Consider the following 14,110-nt stretch of genomic DNA (forward strand, 5'->3'; position numbering starts at 1 on the left):
GTTCTAAAGCAGGTATGTGTGTGGCCAGAGGGGGCCACTGCTGTACTTCAGGACTGCTTTGAAACCACTGATTGGGAGATGTTTAAAGGCCCATTCACACCCTACGATAGATACGTATAAGGACCGTTTCATCCGGTCCCGGAGGTGTTTCATGGGTCAATGGGTCTGCGCCGCTGAGTTTATGAATCCGGAGTGCTCCGGGAGAAACGGAGCAATACCACTGGAAATCGAGGTGGCAGTATAGAGTCAAAAGTCAGACCATTCCTGAAAATAGATAGAGTAGTATAATATCTGATATGTATCTATATTGTATTTAACGTTTGATACTTATATTATACTATATACCTGTCAAGTTATCCAGATGTGTTCTGTTTCCCAATGTCAAGGAAACATGCTCAACGGCCACCCTTTTAAGGACGCTACGTCATAGAACGCCGACAAGCACTGTTCCAATTTTGAGGACACTCGAAAGCCGCGCCATTTTCGCGTCCTTTGTTTTTGAGAATTCCGAGATTTTTCAAGGATGCATCGCTGCATCCTAGACGAGCCAAAACTACCCACAATCCACTGCGTTCACACGCTGCATGGGATATAAAAAATGGCAGAGGGAAAGCAGTACACGTTCAAATGTAAGTGAAGTTATATTAAAGTTTTCAGAAATATTTTGTGCCGTATTGGTTTTTATAAATTCATCATGTTAATGCAAATAATCAAGCTTAAAGACCTGTGCCACTTTTCAAACGTTTTTGCAACTTATTGATACGTTGCTATATTTTGCATGGACGTAGCTATGGTGTCAACAATGTAAATTTACTCGCTCACAAGATTACATTATTTATGTATACCTATTTATGTTTGTGTTTAATCTTTTTTTTTTAGGGTCAGCCCAGCAAACTGAGGCTTTTGTTAAGTGCTTTTGTGCACCTAAGTGTGACCCACAAACATGTTGTCAAATAAATGCACCACCGATCATTTGCAATGTTTGTAATTTGTAATGAACGTATATAATTGTATTTTATATAATATACTTATGTGTTCAAAGCACTGGTAGATTGTAGGTATATATGAATGAATCAGATCAGTTACATAATATATCCAAATAAATACATGTTTCTCATCACTTTCTTTGTCTTTTTTCCCCTGCATAATAGTAATCAACCATACTGTAAATGTGATGCATGAATTAAGTTCTCAGACGATTTCACTTAGTTTTATAAAAATTTAATGGATTTTTCTTTTTTAATTAAGACGATTCGATCAACCGCAACAAAGATTTTGTGACTTCCTCAAAGAGGCTCCATGCGAAGGAGACATGACCGCATTCATAACAGACAAGTCAAATAAATATCGATCAACTTGATTGCTGCCATGTTTTATTCATAAGCGCACATGTGTTTACAAGCGTAAACGCAGTATTAAAAAGCGGAAGCGGAAGCGCTTCCGCACTAGCAAGTCGTTCCAAAGTCTGAACGTTACAAACGCTAGGAAGCACTCGAGCTAGCACTCTAGTCTCATCTCCATAGAACGCGACTAGCAAGGACGCGTCCTAGCAAGGCTGCAGCCTTCACATTGGGAAACAGCCGGTAAGTACAGCTCTGCCCAAACTTGAAAATGGCTTGTTCAACATAAAGAATTCAAAGGGACAACTCTGTTCCATTCTGGCGATTTATTTTCTTTCAGATGGATTTGATGGTTCTTGAAACATTTGGGTATTTTTCAGGAAGGTGTAGTAGCAGGTTGATGGCATATAAAGTGGAATTCCAGAGGAAGAATAGGTTGATAACCTTCAAGATAAACAAAAGGACAAATCAAATTCCACATCAGTATGTTCTCCAAATCATAATCATTAAACTAAACATGTTTTACCAAAGTAATGAGACCAGCCTACTGCTTGGTTCACAACTAAAGCAGTATCTACTGTCAATTGCCAGCATTTCCATTACATTTAAATTCAAACCAGATCAAAATCAAACAGGAAACAGCAAACAAATGATTCTTTCAAACACAATGCTTGAATTAGTCCATACCAGTTGCGTCTGTGGTTGAACATGAGCTGTGTCTGTAGGCTGAGGAGACCGAGCAAAGAGGGCTCGCTAAGCTAACTCCAAACCTTTTATATCCATGCTTGTTTGAGAGGTGCACCGGTGAAATTGGTCCCTCCAGAAACATGGGTTCCATCCTGTTTGTGCCTGTGACGGTTAGATCTCTCTGCCCCCTTCAGACCTGGAGTTCCTCCACAGATCCTGGTCTTAAAGCTCAAACTTGTTCGACGCAACACCTCCCACTTGACCTCCTGGTTCTTGAACCCAAGGTGGTCACACCACCTTAGTGTTGGACAGGGTTTGTTTACGTTGTTACCTCAGTTTCCATGCATCATAAGGTACAAATTGATACTGTAAATTGAAGACTTCGTTTGATGCTGGTCTTTGCCTTCTTTGGCAAATGCAGCGAATTCTTTGGCTGACTTTTTGGCCACTCTTCCACAGGGTCCTTCAGAAAGTCTGGTCCGTTCTGCCACTTATAATTGTCTCTAAGGTCTTCTGGCCTTGCTCCCCTTGTGACAAGGTCAGTAATGTTCAGGTCTCCTGGGATCCACCACCAGTCCTCGACAGAGGTGGATTTCTGGATCTCTGGAGTTTTGCCGCAAAGACCGCTCCGCAGGTTTCAGCTTTCACTGGTTCTGCCCTTTGGTCCAATGGTGTGAGCTTTGCTTTGGATTCAGCCAGCCCATCTGAAGTAGACCACAGCTCCATAGCTCTTGTCACTTCCATCAGACAAGGTTACTCCCCAAGGTTTTCCAATCCAATCGACTGGTGTGAGGCTTCTGTGGAAGGTGATTTGGCTACGACGTATGTATTCCTCAAACAGCAGGATAGCTTCTTCCCTCAATTTTTCAGACAGGTTTGTCCCAAGGGTCTATGGTCAGAGCTTTGCCTCCAGCTTCCTGAAATGCCTTTCTGACAAGGATAGTACCCTTCTGCTTGGCAGGTGTGACAAAGCCTATTGGGTCATACAGGCTAGCTACTTGGCTTAGCAGTTGTCTTCTCGTCAGTGGGTTTGGAGTGTTTTCTCTCACCTCTTCACCAAGGAGATTTTGGCAAACTCTCATTTTCCTTTTCCTCTTTGAGAAGTTGATTGAGGTCATGAGGTAAAGTTTATAATCTTCAATGAGGTATCCAACTCCAAGGGCTTTGTTGTCTCCTTCCCTCATCTGGTTTGGAAGAATGAGTATTCTGTTTTCCTCTGCTCCTTGTTCTCCTGCCACAACCTCCTGCCTCCCACTCTGGCCTGACCGGACCCAGGGCTTGAGGAAGAACCCACCTGCCTTCAGGATCTCTTCAACTCCTTTGGTGTTCTGGTCCAGCTTTAGCAAGTCATTATGGGAAGTCAGGACATCGTCAACATAAGCATCCTCTTCAAGGATCCTACGTTCCTCCTCCAGGTGAGCAAACATGGGCAGCTTTGCTGTCTCCCTCATGGCCAGCTGTGCAATGCACCCTGCAGGTCGATCGCCAAGGTTGACTCTGGTGATGGCATACTCCTCAATCTCTCCCTCCTCAGTGTCTCTCCAGAGAAATCTGTGGAGGTGCATCTCCATGTCTTCCAGCCAAACAGAATTGTACATTTTCTTGATGTCGCCAAGGGCAGCATGGATGCCTCCCCTGAACCTGAGTAGTACTGCTCGGATGGAATTGAGGACATCAGGCCCCTTCAGCATAAGGTCATTCATGCTGAGCCCTTTAAACTTCATAACATGCATAAGGCAGCTGGAAAGCTAAACTTCAGGTAATAAAACTGTAACATTTGCAATTTTGTGCAATGATAATTAAAGGGATATTACACCCTGTTACATCTTGGGCTGAGGGGGGGCGCTACTCTGTGAGCGACTCGCGGCGTGCTGCTCCCGTAATTTGCATGTTTTTGGAGTTGTTTTGTGTTTTCTGAGAGTCCTTAAAGAGATACTTCACCGGTGGGAATATGAAGGTTTCATGAATTAAATAATTCAATGTATTATAAATGTGAAAAAAAAATTGAAATCGGTTCATCCTAGCCTGAAAAAAGGCAGAAAGAGGGTTTTCATGCATGGTCTCTCTGGCTCAAAGTAAGAAAACCTCCAACTACCACAGTGCATTGCGCTCGCTGCCCCGCCCACCTGTCGGTCTCCCGTCCCCCTCATTCCCCCTCGGTACGTGAGCTCCCGCCCCCTCTCATTCCTTATTGGTGGAAAAATTTGCCATCAAAAGTGTGTTGTAGTCCTCGGCCCTTCTAGCGGGACAAGAGGTTTCTCCCGAAATGACGTCAAACGCGTCATTTGACGTCATTTCGGGAGAAAATTAGATGAGAAAAATGGGCCAAGGGGAGACTGGTTTAGACTGATATTTATTTATATATTTATTCTATTACAATAGCAATTTTATAATGATAGAACACCGGTTCTAAATGGGTGAAGTATCCCTTTAAGTGCGGTATTTACCGACAGCAAGTATGACTACTACGCTCAAGTATTTAGCGAGTTTGTGTGTCCTGATCGCCTTTCTGGAACCAGTATTTGCGATCTGTATCACACCGGCAAACTCCATGACACGCCATGGAGGGAGGCTCACCTACTCACGGGAGGCTCTGCTGGATCTGCGGCCTGCCTCGCTGGATCTACAAGCAACACATTCTTGCCTGAATGGGATTCCTCAGCATCTACAGAGGAATCATTACATCAAACGCATTCGTAGGAAAAGGGGATCCAGAGGAGGAATACGGAACAGAATGAGGAGACGAGGTAGGAGGCTGCCACTACCTGCAATAACTCTCTCCAATGTGCGATCATTACGTAACAAAATAACTGAACTTTCCGCACTCATCAAACTTGACTCAGACTACCGTCAAACCAGCCTCTTCTGCTTCATGGAGACATGGTTGTCAGAAGAAATAACCGATGTCGATATAGATGGATTTAAGATCATTCGTTTTGACACTAGGATGACGCGGAAGTCGATTGGGGGCGGGCTCTGTATGGCTGTCAACACAAAGTGGGCTGTCAACTTCACTGTAAGAGAGACTGAATGCAGTAAACACCATGAAATCATGACCGTGTCGTTCAGGCCTTTCTACCTTCCCCGTGAATTTACACAAATTACAGCCATCCTAGTGTATGTCCCAGGACCTGATTTCACATTTGCAGCGGAGCGCATTGCTGACTGCTACAACAGAGCTGTCAATCAGAGCAGCGATCAGCCTGTCCTCCTGCTAGGGGATTTTAACAGATGCGATGTCACCACACTGCTTCCAAACTTGGAGCAGTATGTCACCACACCTACCAGACTTGACAGAACGCTGGATCTGTGCTTCGGTAACATACCGGGAGCTTATGTCGCAAAGCCCCGCCCACCACTCGGTCGCTCCGACCACAATGTCATTCTGCTGCTTCCAAAATACAGACAAAAACTAAAAACAGAAGACATACAAACAAAAACTGTTCAAGTCTGGAACAATGACTCTGTTGATGCATTAAGGGGCTGCATGGAGATCACAGACTGGGAAATATTTTTCCAAAGCTGTGAGGGAGACCTTAATCTGCTGAAAGACTCTATCACCTCCTATTTGTCCTTCTGTGTGGACACTGTTATTCCAACAAAGCAGGTCAAGCTGTACCCGAACAACAAGCCTTGGGTTACCAAGGACCTGAAACAGTGTCTTAACAACAAAAAGGTGGCATTCCTACAGGGAGACAAAAACAGAGTGAAAGAGTGCAACAGTGAATTGAGAAGGAAGACCAGGCTGGCCAAACTCCACTATAAGAACAAAGTGGAGGAAAAATTCACCACTGGCAATGCAAGGGAGGCATGGCAGGGACTAAACACCATGATGGGCAGAGCCCAGAAACCGGCCCTCATCCAATGCTCTGACCCTGCCACCTTTGCAGAGCAGCTCAACACATACTACAGCAGGTTCAACATGCCACACCCCCAGAATGACTGGACCCTCACCAGCAATTCATCACTCACAGTGGATAAAGGGAAGGTCACATCCATGCTGGGCCGCATCAACCCTCACAAAGCCTCTGGCCCGGACAGGCTCAGGGGCAAGGTGCTGAGGGAATGCTCAGCTCAGCTGGGTGATGTAATCACTCGACTATTCCAGCATCTCCTGGACTCCAGCTGTGTCCCACGGATGTGGAAGCAGTCCACGCTTATACCGGTGCCGAAGAGAGTCAACGCCAGGGAGATGAAAGACTTCAGACCGGTGGCCCTCACATCTATTCTCTCTAAGTGTATGGAGAGGGTGGTGTGTGATCACCTCACTTCTATGGTGGTGGACAAGCTTGACCCACTTCAGTTTTCCTATAAGGCAAAGCGGGGGGTGGAGGATGCCTGTTTGACTCTCCTGGACACCGTTTGCAGACAGCTGGACTCCCCACACTCCCACACACGGATTTTATTCATGGACTTTTCTTCCGCTTTTAACACAGTCAACCCGGCCACCCTCTGCAACCGCCTTCTGGATCTACAAGTCCACCCATCACTCATCCTGTGGATAAAAGACTTCCTACAGGACCGGTCCCAGCACGTGGTGGTAAACTGCTTTAAATCCAAGAACATGATTTTAAACACCGGTGTCCCCCAGGGTTGTGTTTTATCACCAATCTTATTTTCCATCTACACAAACAACAGAACAAACAACAACAGTGACATTCCCCTTTTTAAGTATGCAGATGACATGGCTCTGGTGGCCGACATCAAGGATCACTCCTCTCTGGCTGCCTACTATCAGCAGGTCAACGCCCTGATGCAGTGGATCAAAGAGAGCTCTTTGGAGCTCAACATCTCCAAGACCAAGGAGCTGTGTTGTGGGGGGAGGCAAACATCTTCCCCCCAACCTCTCTTTGAACCTCTGAGGCTGAATGGGCAGACAGTGGAGCAGGTTGAGGCCTTTAGATACCTGGGCATTCCCAGCACACAGACTCTGTGTACAAAAAGGCACAGCAACGCCTGTTCCTGCTGAGGAAACTCAGGAGCTTTGATGTCAAACAGGACATTTTAACAGCTGTCTATAAATCACTCATAGAATCTGTACTCACGTTCAACATCACATCCTGGTTCACCCTCACCTCTGTCAAAAACAAATCAAAGCTTTCCCGGATCGTCAATCAAGGAAGCAAAATAACTGGCAAAACTCAAATTCAATTATCAGTACCCCACAGCCAGGCAGTTAAAAGGAAAGCCCACCTCATTACACAGGATCCCACCCACCCCCTGCACAAGTCCTTCCAAATTCTGCCATCAGGCCGCCGGTATAGGGTACCCCTATCTAAGAAAAACATACACAGAAAAACATACACAAAAAAATAACTTAGTTATTTTTACAGTTTTTAATATTTATACTTGTTTTAAGATCTATACACACTGTGTGTGCTCTCAGAGATCAATGTTGTTGTATGAATGCCTATCAGTACATTTTCATGTTTGTATGTCGAGCCACGTCAAAGATGATTTTCTGTTATGACAGACAATAAAGTTTTCTGAATCGGAATCGGAATCTGAATCTGCACCACGGCTGAATTGGTAGGTAGGTGCCCACTAATATCTATATTAAATCATCCATAAAGTAGCATGCCATGGGTTCTTTAACTGTACGTCCACACCAGGAGCGACCAAAGCTTTGGTCGCTCACAAAGTTTCGCTGCGAATTTTTCTGTTCGCTTTGGTCGCTCAAGTCGCTCATGACGTACAATTCAATTATGCAGACGCATTTAAAGGAGCCGTTTGCGTTTATAAGGCCCTACAGACAGCCATATCAAATAGTGAACTCTCCCATACACCTTTGCCATATTGCCGAGACGGTTTTGCTTGTTCGATAAAGTGCTTCGACAACAAGTAGGACAGTGATTCCCCCCAATATAAAAAAAAAATCCTAAAATGTAGGCTAATTACAACCGAGAACAAAAAACCCTGCGTGCTGTAGTAGTTAAAATATGTTTCACTGATCTGCATCTGCAAATCATGATCTGCACTCATTCGTCGCACTCAAAACAAATAGACATTGGCGCACATGGCTAATTTGCATACGTGCACAGGACTGGTTGGCTCCGCAAGGCAAATAATGGAACATATCTATCTATCTAGGCCTATCTGTCTATCTATCTATCAACGCGTGTCTAGTTTTAATGTGATGTATTGTGTGTATGTCCAGTCAGACTTGTTCTCTGTGGTCTTGTAGGCTACTGTCCTGTGTGGGCCGAACCACCTAAATGGATTCTCGACGATTTGTGTCGTTTGGTATTAATAAAGACTTGACTAGGCGATCTATCTATCTAGACTATTTAATTAACAAATATTCACCTCAGGCTCCGTAAATGGTGGGGAATAGAGGGATAAAAGACAAGAGATATATCCCTTGTCATTTATCCTTCGTCTTGTCGATTAGTTTGTTTATGTGACGATTTCAAAAGCTTTTTTGGTTTTGTTTAAAGCATGCTACACGCGATTGGTTGGTTAGATTGGTGGCATGGAGAGCAAATTAAAATGATTCCCGCTTAAATACGAACGTTCTAGATGTAGCCTATGAATACTTCCGCTTATCATCACTTGATATCCAAACCACTATGGCGTTTCGATCTCTGAACTGAAAAAGGGTTGGTTCGTACAACACTGGGTGCCCAGTTACAGCCGCGATTAATACTTCAGCCGACATTTTGTTCAGTGAGTGAATAAAGGTAGGTAGGAACCAAAGTGCCTGCCGATGTTCCCTGGGATCCACGCAAGCGAAGAGCGTCTGCATTCCGATTGGCTGTCAGTGTTTGGCCGCTGAAGCGAATAATAGTCATTTGCATAAAGTTAAAAAGTTTTCAACTTCTTATTGACGCTCTGGTCGCTCAACTTTGGCCGCTGGTAGCGTTGGTCGCTTTGGTCGCTTTGGTCGCTCTTGCCCATAGAAAGTGAATGACTTCCGGCGATTTGGTCGCTCAATTCGCTTCTGGTGTGGACGTACAGTAAGGAGTACTCCTACATTAGCAAATGCATTGCTGATATAACCACCACCAGAACCACAACTACCTAGGCCAGTGGTTTTCAAACTGCGCCCCCCCTGGGGGGCACCAGAGTTCTTCAGGGGGGAGTTATTTTGCTTTAAGGGGTCACCTATTACTGCAATGAATTGTGCACATGCCATCCGATTGCTATACGTCGGGTTGACCTGTGTGAAGTTGGCCCCCCGTCTCATTCAAAATATTAAAATAACACTGCTGTTTGTTTGTGCTAGGTTTGTGCTGGTTTGTGCCGTAAAAATTATCGTTTGTGCTGGTAAGGATTTTGAGTAATTCAAAATTGCATTTTCTGGCATGTGACGTCACCCAGCCCCCCGTTCACGCCCAAATCTCATCAAAATAGTCCCAATCGTTAGTGCTACGTTTGTGCTGGTTTGTGCCGTCAAAAGAAATTGTTTTGCTATTATGGTTTCTTAGTTTTTCCCGTTTGATTTTTCACACATGACGTCACTCAGCCCCCCGTCCTCCTTCAAATCGCGTCAAAATGGTCTCTATCGTTAGTGCTACGTTAGTGCTGGTTTGTGCTGTTAAAAGAAATGTTTTTGATACTTTACTTTTTAAGTAATTAATACAACTTTATTTTCCCTTCTTGTTATGTAAACAGTCCACTTGTTATGCAACCATCACCCCTAGAACGCTCAAATCGTGTCAAAATGGTCTCTATCGTTAGTGCTACGTTTGTGCTGGTTTGTGCAGTCAAAAGAAATGTTTGTGCCACTACAGTTTAAAAGATATTCCAGTTTGATTTTTCTCACGTGATGTAACTCAGTCCCCCTGTGCATCTTCAAATCGCGTCAAAATTGTCTATATGTTTTGTGCTGTTGAAAGAAATGTTTTTGATACTTTACTTTTTAAGGAATTAATACAACTTAATTTTGCCCTCTTGTTATGCAACACAGCCCACCGTCAACCTAGCGGCAAAATGGTCTCTATCGTTTGTGCCAGGTTTGTGCTGTCTTGTATTCTTGTTACTCGATCGTTGCGTTCTCGTCATTTCAGGTTGTGTTCATTGTATTTCTCCGTGCTACGTATGTTCATTGTTTACTCGTGTTTCTGACCTCGGACTGAACCTGTGTGCCCTATTTGGATTATGTTTGCTTACCTGTGTACCGTATCCTGCCAGTAAACGTTTGTTCTTTATTCAACTACTGAGTTCTGAGTCGTGCATTTAAGTTCTGCACATCACCTTCAATTCTTAACAACTATAGTTTTTAAGTTAATGTTAAAGCTTTATTATGCCCACGTTTGACCTCACCAGCCCACAGTCCACTTTGAAATCTCAAAATAGGCTCTATCCTTTGTGCCGTCAAAATAATTGATTGTTCCCCAATCATCACATTTGTATGTCCTGTTTATATGAGGTGTTTGCTTGTTTTTTGTGCGTTACTTTCAAATACATTTGAGTTTGGTTCACTTCAGTGTGGTTTTGATTTAGATGTAATATTCTTTATTAGCCACTTGTCACGGTATCTGCTGTAAGTAGCAGGGTCATGAGATGAAACACAAACAAATAGATGCACAGAATGTGCACTCAGCCAGAGCAGCAGGCAACCATACCACTGTACCACTTGACCGGCAAAGCAGAAGAAACTGCCTATATCTATTTTTACCACTTTTCACTCGCCAAAGGTTTTTTTTTTTTTTTTTGTATAGGTAAGACCTTGTGAGACAGTGTTTGAACAATTAAAATACATCCTCATGACATCGACGCATCAATTCTTAATAGAACTATTCCAATCAAGGCTTTACCAAATACAAATTTAAGTCACTTGAAAACTATAGTTGTTAAGAATTGAAGGTGATGTGCAGAACTTAAATGCACGACTCAGAACTCAGTAGGCCTAGTTGAATAAAGAACAAACGTTTACTGGCAGGATACGGTACACAGGTAAGCAAACATAATCCAAATAGGGCACACAGGTTCAGTCCGAGGTCAGAAACACGAGTAAACAATGAACATACGTAGCACGGAGAAATACAATGAACACAACCTGAAATGACGAGAACGCAACGAGTAACAAGAATACAAGACAGCACAAACCTGGCACAAACGATAGAGACCATTTTGCCGCGATTTGAAGGTTGACGGTGGGCTGCGTTGCATAACAAGAGGGCAAAATTAAGTTGTATTAATTACTTAAAAAGTAAAGTATCAAAAACATTTATTTTAACAGCACAAACCAGCACTAACGTAGCACTAAACATAGAGACCATTTTGACGCGATTTGAAGATGCACAGGGGGGCTGAGTTACATCACGTGAGAAAAATCAAACTGGAAAATCTTTTAAACTGTAGTGGCACAAACATTTATTTTGACTGCACAAACCAGCACAAACGTAGCACTAACGATAGAGACCATTTTGACACGATTTTTTAGCGTTCTAGGGGTGATGGTTGCATAACAAGTGGACTGTTTACATAACAAGAAGGGAAAATAAAGTTGTATTAATTACTTAAAAAGTAAAGTATCAAAAACATTTCTTTTAACAGCACAAACCAGCACTAACGTAGCACTAAACATAGAGACAATTTTGACGCGATTTGAAGATGGAGGGGGGGCTGAGTGACGTCATGTGTGAAAAATCTAACGGGAAAAACTAAGAAACCATAATAGCAAAACAATTTCTTTTGACGGCACAAACCAGCACAAACGTAGCACTAACGATTGGGACTATTTTGATGAGATTTGGGCGTGAACGGGGGGCTGGGTGACGTCACATGCCAGAAAATGCAATTTTGAATTACTCAAAATCCTTACCAGCACAAACGATAATTTTTACGGCACAAACCAGCACAAACCTAGCACAAACGAACAGCAGTGTTATTTTAATATTTTGAATGAGACGGGGGGCCAACTTCACACAGGTGTCGGGTTGACGTTTAATACATTTTTCTTCATGAGAATAATTTCGGATTTAAATTTGGTGAATGGCAACTTCTCTTTGGCAATGTTGTATGCAACATTAAATTAGATCATTTCCGATTCCTTAGAGAACCTTATTGTTACTGCCTGTCGCTGAAATGCAGCTGGGAGAGGGGCCACTTTCTCTATACACACGTCAAGTCAGGTTATTTAGACAGCTTTTTTAATGTTTCGATACGAAACGTTGTTGACCCGCTTACAAATGCACTATTACCGGCCATATTCTGACCGCACTCCTGACAGTAAATCTGTACATCGTTTGGTTGATGTGTCCCCGATCTCTTCACTTCCAATTTTTCCTCCAAAGACATTAAAGAAAACCGATTGGAAAGTAAATAATCCACTTCGTTCATTTTCATGCTAACGCCCGCCATACTGCACTTGCGCTACTGTGCTGTGATTGGTCGAAGGTCACTGTACTGTAGCTACTGTGCTAGGTCAGCCTTTGGGCTAAACTAATTTAGCCCAAATGGGAAGCATATAAAGGGGGCGTGTCAGGGCACCTGTCAATCAAACGTCAATGGAAGCTTACGCTACTGCGCGCCGCTTGGGCTAAATGAAATTAGCCCAAATGGGGGCGTGTCACGACACCTGGCAATCACAATTAAATGGCCGCTTACGCTACTGTGTTTGGGCTGAATGACTTTAGCCCAAATGGGAAGCATATGAAGGGGGCGTGTCACGATACCTGTCAATCAAAATGGAATGGAAGCTTACGCTACTCCGCTTGGGCTGAATACATTTAGCCCGTTCACAGGAAAAAACTGAAGATATGTCATATATCCTGGGTTTTTCTGTCACTTTTTGGTGCTGTTGCTGCTTTAGGTTTACCAAAATTTAAAACAATGTGTTCTAAGGTTTTTAATAATACTTTTTCATTTTTACTGTAAAAGGTAGGGAGGGCTTAGCCCTGTTAGCCCATTTATACCAGCCGTCCCTGAACATAACTAAATCAATTTTCAACCGTTTATCTTCGTGCCAACCATTTAACAAATCTTCCCACTTGTATCTTCAATAATATCTAAACAGAATTTCGATATCATTTAAAATTTCTTCAGAATCACAGTTTTAGTTTCATACCGCTTCGTTTTCAGCTGTTTTCATTGAAGACATCGTTCTTCTAGACATCGTAACTCATTCCTTTTTCAACCGTTTACCACCAAACCATTAAACAAATCTACACACTTGTATCTTCAATACTTTCTAAACTGAATTTTGATAGCATTTATACTTTTTTTCAGAATCACTGTTTTAGTTTCAAACCGGCATCGTTTTCAGTTGCTTATAATAATTTAGGTCACCATAGCAACGCCGGTAAACAAACCCCACCGAATAGTCGAATCTCTTGGCTGAAAAGCCAAGAGATGTGGTGTAGAGATAACAACCTCTTCCTGAACGTCTAGGAGACCAAGGAGGGTGTTATCGATTTGCGGTTTTCCGATTTGACTTTGACTATAGTGATAAAACCCTCCCCTTCTGGCGTGACACCACTAACCCAGTCCACAACAGTCTTTAACAGTCTCAGTAACAGGCCGCAGGAACCCTTGAGTCCTGTATTTCCTGGAGACCTTGATCTCTACCATTCATAGCCTTCTGTCTTTGCTGGGGAAGTCTTGAGTTCATTCATTCCTCTTGAGTTGGTCGTCCTAGAGATGCACAATGCTTTCAGGCTGAAGGTCGAGCTGGGAAGACTGTACTCCCATCGTGGCTGAAGTGAAGAAAGATATTGTCATCTATCCCAGAGGGTTTGGGCCAGATGCTGGACTGGTGCCACTGGTATTTGTGGAGGTCTTTGACCCAGTCATCAACTGGGGCAGAAGGAGCGCTCACTTTCTGAGTGAGGATGGTTGCTGGTGTAAGTGTGAGAGGATCGTCTCGATAGTTGGAATGAGAGGTTGTGCATTGATAATATCAGACACCTCTGCCATCAGTGTGTTGAGTGCCTCGTGGGTCAGCTTCGAAGTCCCAAGCTTGAGGGACATAGAATCCAGGATTTTCTTGCTTCACCAAACATCCCCTCCCGGGAATCACCCATGTTGGATGCGTGGGGTGGGTTGAAATTCCATGTGCAGCCCTGGTCCAACAGGAACTTCTCGACGGAAGTTATGTCTGAAGCTCCTTTTAAGCAAGCATTGAGGAGGTTGTTTCC

At 43.4% G+C, this 14,110-nt stretch overlaps 1 protein-coding gene across 1 annotated transcript in view; it reads left to right on the plus strand.

Moving 5' to 3' along the window:
* trpm2 (transient receptor potential cation channel, subfamily M, member 2) overlaps positions 1-14,110 on the plus strand; it is a 93,610-nt gene that overhangs the window by 23,198 nt on the left and 56,302 nt on the right. The gene's annotated exons all lie outside the window — the stretch shown is intronic.

The sequence above is a fragment of the Gadus morhua genome, chromosome 20 (assembly GCF_902167405.1).
Source record: "Gadus morhua chromosome 20, gadMor3.0, whole genome shotgun sequence".
NCBI classification, from domain to species: domain Eukaryota; kingdom Metazoa; phylum Chordata; class Actinopteri; order Gadiformes; family Gadidae; genus Gadus; species Gadus morhua.